This window comes from Canis aureus, chromosome X, assembly GCF_053574225.1.
Source record: "Canis aureus isolate CA01 chromosome X, VMU_Caureus_v.1.0, whole genome shotgun sequence".
Lineage (NCBI taxonomy): Eukaryota > Metazoa > Chordata > Mammalia > Carnivora > Canidae > Canis > Canis aureus.
This window is the reverse complement of record NC_135649.1, coordinates 30118277-30128967: the sequence shown is the minus strand read 5'-3', so window position 1 is coordinate 30128967 and position 10691 is coordinate 30118277.

Here is a 10691-nt window from a genome sequence, read left to right as displayed (position 1 = left end):
GTGGCCATATTTTTTAAATTAGGCTGTTTTTTTCTCATTTTTGAGTTCTGATTTTTTTAAAAGATTTTTTAAAAAATTTGAGAGTGAGAGAGCACAAGCAGAGTGAGTGGCAGAGGCAGAGGGAGAAGCAGGCTCTCCACTGAGCAGAGAGAGCCCAACATGGAGCTCGATCCTAAGACCTCAGGATCATGACCTGAGCTGAAGGCAGATACTTAACCAACTGAGCCACCCAGGCACCCCGAGTTCTTAATTCCTTTTTTAAAATATAAATCCTTTGTATGATATGTAAATTGTAAATATATTCTCCCAATCTTTGCTTTTCTTTTCATTCCATCTTTTGAAAAGCAACCATTCTTAATTTTGGTGAAGTGCGATTTATAAGAATTTATTTTATGATTTCATGCTATGTTAAAGGAATATTTGCCTAACTCAAGTTCACAAAAATTTTATACTGTGTTTTCTTCTAGAACTATTATTGTTTTGGATTTTACATTTAAGCCTATGATATATTTTGAGTTATTTTTTATGTATGGGGTCATGAGCGGATTGAGGCTGGGCTTTTCTTCTATGAATTTGACTTTTATTTTATCTTTTTAGATTCCATGTATAAGTTTTATCATACAGTATTTGTCTTTCTCTGCCTGCCTTATTTCACTTAGCATAATGCCCTCCAAATTCATCCATGTTGTAACAAATAGTAGGATTTCCTTATTTTCTGTGGCTGAATAATATTGCATTGTACATATCCTACATTTTCTTTACCCATTCGTCTAGCAAAGGACACAGGTTGTTCCCGTATCTTGAGTATTGTGAATAATGCTGCAATAAACACAGGGTTGTAGATAATCTGTTTGTGATAGTGATTTCATTTCCTTCGGATTTATACTAGAAGTGGGATTGCTGGATTTTTTTCTGTTTGTTTTTCTTTTATTTTGTGAGCTTGGTCATCCAATTATTCTAGCAAAATTTGTTGGAAAGAATATCCAATCTATTTAATTGCTTTTATGCCTTGGTCAAAATTCAATTGACCACAATAGCTACCTTTGGGCTGACCAGCTGCCTATGAGTCTGTCAGGCATGGGGGCTTTGCCAAAAAAAATAAAAAATAAAAATGGCTTCATACTAGATATTTGCCAATCAGAAACTTTCTTTAAAGGAAATGAGAGTTCTCATAGAAAGGGCAGCAACTGTGGGGAAATTAGGAAGAGGAGAGTAAAGAGGTGCAAAAGGAAGTAGGCAGAATATATAAGACAAGAGTCAGGAATAAAGAAAGTATTTGGAAAAAGTGAAAGCAGGAACAAAACATTGGGTCATTATAGTGGAGAGCTAGGAGTTGGGTGTAATGGATCTCTACTGTTAAGGACCCCAATGTAGGCCCGAGTCACTATTGCTGAGCTGTGTTCCAGATAAAATTCCAGTTCCTTGTCAGACTGATTGTAATATTCAGATTTTTTCCTGTCCTTTTGTACTCCTTACAGTGTTCTTAGTAAGAATCATAGTCATCTGTGTGTGCCTCTTTTCTTTGGACCCAGAAACGCTCAAAATAGAACATCGAGTTTATACCAGAACCAGAAGTAGGGTCTGTCTCTTTCAACCTGGTATACTGCTGACTCACAGATGAAATATCTTCTATAGTCAGGGTTATTAGGGGCTAGATTTTGAGAAAGACTTTTGATTTATCCGTGTTGTTTGAATCTTTACAACAAGAATGAATTCATGTATTGTGTAATTGAAAATAATGAAAATCAGTTGACTGTATATCTGTTGGTCTATCTCAGTACTGTCTACTTTTCCCATTGAAATATATACCTATCCTTTTAACAGTGTGCAGAATATGTTTTATGGTGAGTCTAGAAATTGGGTAGTGCAAATCCTAACGTTTATTCTTTTTCAAAATTGTTTTGGCAATTCTGTTTCCTTTGCATTTTCACATAACATTTTAGAATTAATGCAGTAGTTTTTAGAATTCTCTTTACGATTTTATAGAACATATCGGTGTATTTGGATAGAATGGGCATCTTAACAACACTGATTCTTGAAATTCATAAATAGACCACATCTCTTTTTTTTATTTAGGTCTTCTGGATTTCATTAATTATTATTTTGTATGTTTCTGCATACAGATCCTGCACATATTTTGTTAGATTATTACCTGAGTATTTTGGGGTATTTTGTGATGCTATAAGCTGTACTTAAAAAAATAGATTTCTAATTGTTCACTACAAGATTGTATAGATACAAGATAATTTTCTGTACTAACTTGTATTCTGTGACCATACTAGTTCTAGTAGTTTTTTTGTTGTTGTTTTTGTTGATTCTTTGGGATTAGAAAAAATAGTCTGTGAAAATACTTTATTTCTTCCTTTCTAATCTATATGACTTTTATTTCTTTTTCTTACATTATGGCAGTGACTAGAGCCTCCAGTATATATATGAGAGAGCAGATAGTGCCTGTTTTACAATCTTAGAAGACAGGTTGTCAGCCTGTCACCATTAAGTGTGATATAACGTGTTTATTGAGGATGAACTTTATCAAGTTGAAATTTATGTCCATTTCTGATTTGCTGAAATTTTACAATGAATGAATATTGCATTTTGTCAAATGTTTTTTCTCCACTTATTAAGATAATCAGGTGCTTTTCTTTATAAGTCTATCGATATGGTAAATTACATTGTTTGATTTCTGAGTGTTGAATGATCCTTGTATTCCCAGAAGGGCCTCCTATTGATTATTATTATTTACTTTATATACTGTAAGGTTGCATAGGCTGAAACATCTTTTTAAGTTTATTTAGTTTTTCAGTAAACTATACATCTAATGTAGGGCTTGGATTTACAACCTAGAGGTGAAGAGTCTCTCACTCTTCTGACTGAGCCAGCCATGACTCCTGGGCTAAAAGAGTTTTATAAATATTTATATCTATATTTGCATAGAGCTTCCTTTAAAAAAATAATTAAAAATTTAAAAATATAACTATAAATCTCATTATTCCCTCATGAACATAGATGCAAATATTCTTTTTTTAAGATTTTATTTATTTATTTATTTATTTATTTATTTATTTATTTATTTTAGAGAGAAAGAACAAGCACATGTGGAAGGGGAAAAGGGAGAGGAAGAATCTGAAGCAGACTCCTTGCTGAGTGCAGAGTCCCACACGGGGCTCTATCCCATGACCTGAGCAGAAACCAAGAGTTGGATACTCAACTGACTATGCCACCCACGTGCCTCCATTAAATACTGTTTTAACATATTTGTATTTGATCATTTTAAATCAATTCATATTACATGGAAATTTGGATTTAAACATTAAAACTATAACTATACTATGATAACTTATGTGAGTTTAGCATATGAGTGGGTTGTGTGTACACACATAAAAGACTTTTTAAAAAGACTAGATGGCACTACACTGACAAATTAACAGTTAGTATTAATGGCAATTAACTTATAAGGGAATTTTATTTTTTTATAATACTTTGGAATATCCAAATTTCCAACAATGAACATCTATTACCTTTAAAGTGCTTTTTATCATATATATATAAAAATAGCTATGACTCAATATCAGTTATTTCTGCAGTTAAGAACAGAGGCCACAATATAAAAGACACTCATCTCCTTTAGGAAGACTGATTGGTTTAAGAAGTGAGAACATTACTCAAGCAGGTTCAATCAGACTGTCTACCTGGCATTGATACATTGCCTATAGACGTTCATTCTACTCAGGTCTACATCTTTATTGCTCACCAGCATTCTGCACATATTTTTCACTGATTTTAAGAAGGATTTGGAGTTGGGGTGCCTGGGTGGCTCAGTCAGTTCAGCGTCTGCCTTCGGTTCAGGTCATGATCCCAGGGTCCTGGGATTGAGCCCCATGTTGGGCTCCCCTCTCAGTGGGGAATCTGCTTCTCCCTCTCCCTCTGCTCCCTGCTCATGCTCTGTCTCTCTCTCAAATAAAAATAAATAAATAAATAAATAAATAAATAAATAAATTCTTAAACAACAAAAAAGAAGGACTTGGAGGAAATTGGATTAATCCAGTATAATCTTTTTTGATGGCTAGAAATAACTTCATACGTTGATGATGATTTTAGGCTTATATTTTTCTTAAAGTATGACTATAAAATTAACTAATAGCTTTCTTCATGCATCCCAAACTGCATGAATTATTTCCTTTTATTTTTTTAAATTCAAATATGCACAGAGGCACCTGACTAGCACAGTCAGTAGAGCATACAACTCTTGATCTTGGAGTCGTGAGTTCGAACCCCCCATTAGGGGTAGAGTTTACTTAAAAAACAAATAAACTAACAAACATGCACAAATACAGATGATAGTAAAATGAGCCTTCAGATACCAAACAGCCACATTCTAGAATTATCAAGTTTTGATGCTCATGCTTCATCTACATATACCCTTATTTTAGTGAAAGATTTTAAAGAAAATCCCAGCTATCTTGTAAATCCACTCCAAAGTACTGTAGTGTGCCTCTTCAAAATCATGTTATGTAAAGATGTTTCTTTACATAAGCAAACTGTCATTATCACACTTTTGAAATTTGAAAAATTTTCTTATTTTACACCAGTGGTAGTGGCAGAAAACAAATAACACTTTCCAAAAGGGATTAAACACACTTTAATAGAGGGATGCTTTACAAGGTCAAGGGAAATGTTAGGAAAAACAACAAGGGATAGAATGGTACTCTAGTACTGGTAGCATGGACCCATTACTACTAGGCCCAAAAGACCAAAGAGAGAAACAATTGGCAGAATCTTGAGAATCTAGCTAAATGCGGGAGTTTACACATGATGACCAACCATCCCTATTTTCCTAATATTGAGAAATTTCTTGAAATGTGGGATTTTTGGTACTAAAACTGAGTCAGTCCTAGAAAATTGGGATGTTTTGACCCCTTAGGTCCACTAGACAGGAATTATCTTTGGTAGAGGGATGTAACCACCATGTTAATCCTCTGGTCTCCTAGCACATCCCATTGGACAAACCAGATATTGAGAGCAATGGTACCCTTTTATCACACATAGAGGTCTGCCTCCATGTGCAGAAAATGAATAGAGAGTGGATTAGGAGAGATAAATAAAATATACCAGCACAATTTTATTTACCTTATATTGGTCATTACTCAAGTACCCGATTGCCCAACATAATATCTATTTGAATTTATTTTGTTGAATAAGAATCCAAAACATGGTATTTAGTTTAATGTCTTTTACTGTTTAAAAAAAACTTTGTAATTAAACTCTACCTACAACATGAGGCTCAAACTCCTGACCCTGAGACCAAGAGTGGCATGCTCTACTGAATTAGCTAGCCTGTGATGGTTTTAGCTTGTTCCTCTACACCTTTATTTCCTGAATAAGGAGTTATTTATTAAGACTTGATTTCTTGTAGATTCAACCTTTTTGTTAAGAATACATCATAGGTTGTAGTTTACAATTCATATTGCATCACATCATGAGGTAGGTAATGCCTTTTTTTCCTACACTTATGAATATCAAGTATTCAGTGCATTCAGATATAACACCTCTATTATGGAATTCACCCCGAATCTTTCATCTAATGGTCTCCTTCATTGACGACTACTGCTTAAATAAATTAATTCATTAAGGATTACAACATAATTATTTACTAAGTCTAGCATTTTTTCTATGTGTGTGAGCAAGATATATACTGAAAGGAAGAACTTTTAGTCATGAATGAGGACTATATGTGATTAACTTGAAAGATAGTTTGTACCTTTAAAAGTCAGGAATAATTCTTATTTTTTCTTTGTCTCTCTTGAAAGTAAAGCATTGGGTCCCTATTACGATAATAACTGATTTTGATTTTTGCTTTTTTTGAGTATCATTAAGATCATGGTTTTTAATATCTCCAATAGAAGTTTTACTGTTAATGAGTTTTAGTATATACTTGCTGTAAATTCTAGTGAATTTAGTTAATTGGATATTATAGATGACAAATCAAATCTTCTCTGTCATACAAACTATACATCCTGTTTGCCCAGGAAAATCCCAGTTTATTCTCTTTTCCTATCATAATTATCAATAGCACCTCCTTTCTTTCTTAAATATGTCCAAACTTTTACTCTAAATTATATGGTTACTTTATACTATGGGCAGCACTGCTCTAGCTCTGTATCTTATAATTCTCTTATGCCAGAATAGTTCATGTGAATTAAACCCTGAAAGAGACAACTGAAGAGGTAGAGGTAGAAGGAACTTATACCGGTTTCAGGTAGGTGCTCTGGGATCCTACAAGCCTCTGGACTCTCAAGCATTTTTTGCACTTCTTGGATGGCATGTTCATCCATCAGATACTGGAAAAGATTTGTTGATACTGTCTCTGTGATACTTGCTATTAGAAGTGCTGCATTTCTCAAATGCCCAGCTACTCATTAAATTTAGTTCATTTTGTTCTTGCTCTACTGCTAGCCTAATGATCAGTGTGTGCCTATGGAAAGTCAATTCAATTGCCTCAGTGCATAACAAGGGCAAAGATGGGCACAGTGTTCTTTCCTTTAAATTACAAGCCATTTTAATACCTTATCTCCAGAAAGGAAGAAAGTTCAGAACTGGTAAATAGCAACTTACATAATATGTAAGTTGTTAGGGAGTATTTTATTAAAATGCTGTCTTCTGAGAATAGTTTTTTTTAATGTTCTGTAGGTTCTCTGAAATTCTCTAGGAATCTTGAGTTACTTTCATAAAGATTTGCAATATATGGTAATGGTAATCGAAGTAGGGTGAGGTTGATTTAAAGCCTAGACAGGATAGCAGCTCAGTTTTATCTTTGCACCCTTCCATAACAAATTCTCAAGTAGACCTGTAACTCTAACTTCCATCCTCCTAAATTGAATATCATAAAAGGACCACTTTTCAGTGTCATGAGAAGGGAAACAGCATCATTAAATGAGCCAAGATCTTTTAGGTTCTAAAACTCATATTTCCATACTTGGCAACTTTTTAAAAGAAAATCAGTGAAAGAAAAGGAAAAAAATATTAATTAGCTAATTAATGCATTCAACAAATACATATTGAGATCTCATTATTTGCTGGAGCACTGTTCTTGGCAATGTGAATTCAGCAGTGAATATGAGAACACCTAGATGTTCCATTTTAATAAGAGACAAAATAATAAGTACAACAGAATGAATAAAGAAGTTAGACTTCTGGTGCTAGCTAAGATAGAATAAGTCACTCCAGTCTATTTCTCCAGTAAATTACAACTAAAACTACTGCATGGAATACAAAAAGCAACTGCCTAAAGATGCTAAAAAGTAAATGTAATGGCAGAGAGGTTGTTTTTTCACTGCTCTTGTTCTTTTACATTTTTCCCTTCTTTATCACTTGGTTTTAACTCAAAGGTAAACCAAATTCCAGAACTGCACTTTGAGTTCGCAAAGCAAAATCCTTGAGAGAAACCATCTTTTTTAGCCAGAGGACTAGGAGAAGGGGATCCCATAAGTCAGAAGAGTGTGTGAAAAATCCCACATTTCTCCTTTTTCCTTCCTTCCTTCCTTCCTTCCTTCCTTCCTTCCTTCCTTCCTTCCTTCCTTCCTTCCTTCCTTCTGTCCTTTCTCTCTCTCTCTGTCCTGTCTCTCTCTCTTACTTTTCCTCTTGGCCTTGCCCTGAGGCAAATTCCAGAGAAGAAGCTGCACAGCTTCAGTGACATTAGAGGAGGCAATATGGGCACCTAATATCCTGAGAAAAAAACCTGCTTCTCATTAGCTAAAAGAACCAGGACAAGAAGCCCCTGTGGTCCGAAGAGGCGAGAGGTGCTATCTTGTCAGAAGTTATAATTAAAGAAGGGATTTCCAAAATCTTTGTATGAATCAATTAAGTCCCAGTCTCATCCCCAGCCTATGTATACATGGAACAGACCCAAAGAAAACAAAAGCTTTGAGAATGGAACTGGAATACACAATGCCACCCAAGTCTCAAACGAAATGCTGGGATGTTCTATTGGTGTGTAGGATTAATCTGAAGAGTATAGTGAAGGGATCCCCGGGTGGCACAGCAGTTTGGCGCCTGCCTTTGGCCCAGGATGCGATCCTGGAGACCGGGGATCGAATCCCACGTGGGGCTCCCGGTGCATGGACCCTGCTTCTCCCTCTGCCTGTGTCTCTGCCCCCCTCTCTCTCTCTGTGTGACTATCATAAATACATAAAAATTTTAAAAAAATGAAGTGTGTAGTGAAGACTTTGAAAACCAAGCAGACATTGGAACTATTGTCTGCATCAAATGAGGAAGAACTTAGAATCTACGCATAACCAGGTTAATAACCTATGAAAACAAAAAAACGAAATCAACATTCTCAAGAGAATTTTAACAGGACTCAGACTCTTACAACATAATATTCAAAATCCAAGATACAGTCCCAAATTTCTTGTCATATAAAAGGCAGGAAAATGTGGCCAGTTCTCAAGTGAAAAAGAAAATAAACAGTTTCTAACCTTAAAGTGACCTAGATGATGGAATTATAAAACAAAGCCTTCATTTTAACCATGCTTCATAAGAAAAAGGTGAATACTCTTAAAATGAATGGAAAGAGAATAGTTGTTGTCAGCAGAGAATTATAAGCTGAAAAAAAAGGAAATTCCACAGTTTGAGTTTCTTGGCAATGTGCTTAGGAAATTATTTTATGGTAAATTTCATTCTCAAATCTTTTGGTGTTTGTAGAAGAACATAATAGTAATTTGGCCTTCAACACTGTGGAGGTGAACAGTGAGGAGAAATATAATGCAGGATTGAGAGAATTGTTCTAAATTAATCTTTAGTTTTTACTTGAGGTGACCTAGGTAAGCATTGGACCAGAGATGTCAAGCATGAATTTTTATTTTATTATGCATAAGTATGGTGTTCAGCAATGAAGATATGAAAGAGTCTTTTGTGTATAGTGGTATTTACAGTCATTGGATTTGTTGAAATCACATAATATGAAACTATAGACACAATGAGTAGACATCCCAGGAATCATTGTGGTGCACTCAATTAGAAGAGGCAAGGCAAGGAAATAAGTATTTGGAGAAGCCAGACAACTAGGAAGAAAGCCAGAAGACTGTGGTGTCAGGAAGAGCAAATGAAGACTGAATTTCAAGAATGAGTAATAAAGTCTTTAATGCTGCTGGGAGGTAAGAAGATGAGGACTGGGAGGTAGCCATTGGATTTAACTAAATGAAGGTTCTTGTTGATATTGGGAGGAGTAGATTCCGTGCACTGGTAAAAGACTGGGAGATGAGAAATATTAGCTACTATTTTAAGAAAATAATGAGTTTTGATTCAGTTTTGAGGAAATTTGCTGAGAAGCAGAGAAATGAGGAAGTAGCTAGAAAAATTTGACAAGCTCAAAGGAGGATGGTGGCAGTCAACTTTATTATTTACTATTGTTTTTCTTCCTACTTATTTCTTAAACAAATTAAAAAAGGCAATGTGTTTACTTGTTGATTTTTCTGTATACTCAAATAAACCAATTCAGAAGATTAAACTACACCACAGATATTAGCATCACTGTAAAGAGGAAAACATCTTTCTGTAGGCTTCTCCTAAGATCCCATGATTAGAGTTCAGTTTACAACTCTGAATATGTACTAACACCCAGCTACATTTAAGGCACTATTGGAAATCCCAAATAAGTATAATACCCATCTTCTGTCCTCAAATGGTGTAAACTGACTATAGTTCTTTATGGGGTAAATAAGATATACATAAATAACTACCTTATAACATTTCTTTTTTTTTTTTTTTTTTTTACAGCACTTCTTTCATTCTACTTTTTTTCTGTAATGGTGAAATGTCTATCTTCTTCAATAGACTGTGAGTCCCTAGAGGGCAAAAACTATGTCTTGTAATCTATGTGAGTTTTCTTTCACTCACCTTCAGTATTCGGTACTTGTTTGTACATAATAGAAACTTACTACATTATTTTTTTTTAAGATTTGTTTATTTGAGAGAGAAAGAGTGCATGCGTGCATGCATGTGAGTGCAGTGGCAGGGGCACAGGGAGAGGGAGAGTCTCAAGCAGACTCCACTGAACATGGAGCCCAATGCAGGGCTTAATCTCATGACCCTGAGATCATGACCTGAGCCAAAACCAAGAGTTGTACACTTAACCAATTGTGCTACCCAGGCACCCTAGGAACTTACTATATTATAGATTTACATTGAATTGATGAATTAAAATTACAGTGAACATACAATGAAACTGTGTTGTTGGCTAGATTAATATAATGTTCTTCCACAAACACTTTTTATTGTGAATATACAATTTACCAATAAATAATTTTCTTAATACATTAACAAGAAAAACATCCTTTTCTATAAGTAGCAGACTCATAACTAATATCACTTTCATTCAAATTAGAAACTTAGAATATAGCTTAAGAAGTTTCATCATTTTAGATCTGCCCTATGACCCAGCAATTGCGCTGCTGGGGATTTACCCCAAAGATACAGATGCAATGAAACGCCGGGACACCTGCACCTCCATGTTTCTAGCAGCAATGTCCACAATAGCCAAACTGTGCAAGGAGCCTCGGTGTCCATCGAAAGATGAATGGATAAAGAAGATGTGGTTTATGTATACAATGGAATATTACTCAGCCATTAGAAAGGACAAATACCCACCATTTGCTTCAACGTGGATGGAACTGGAGGGTATTATGCTGAGTGAA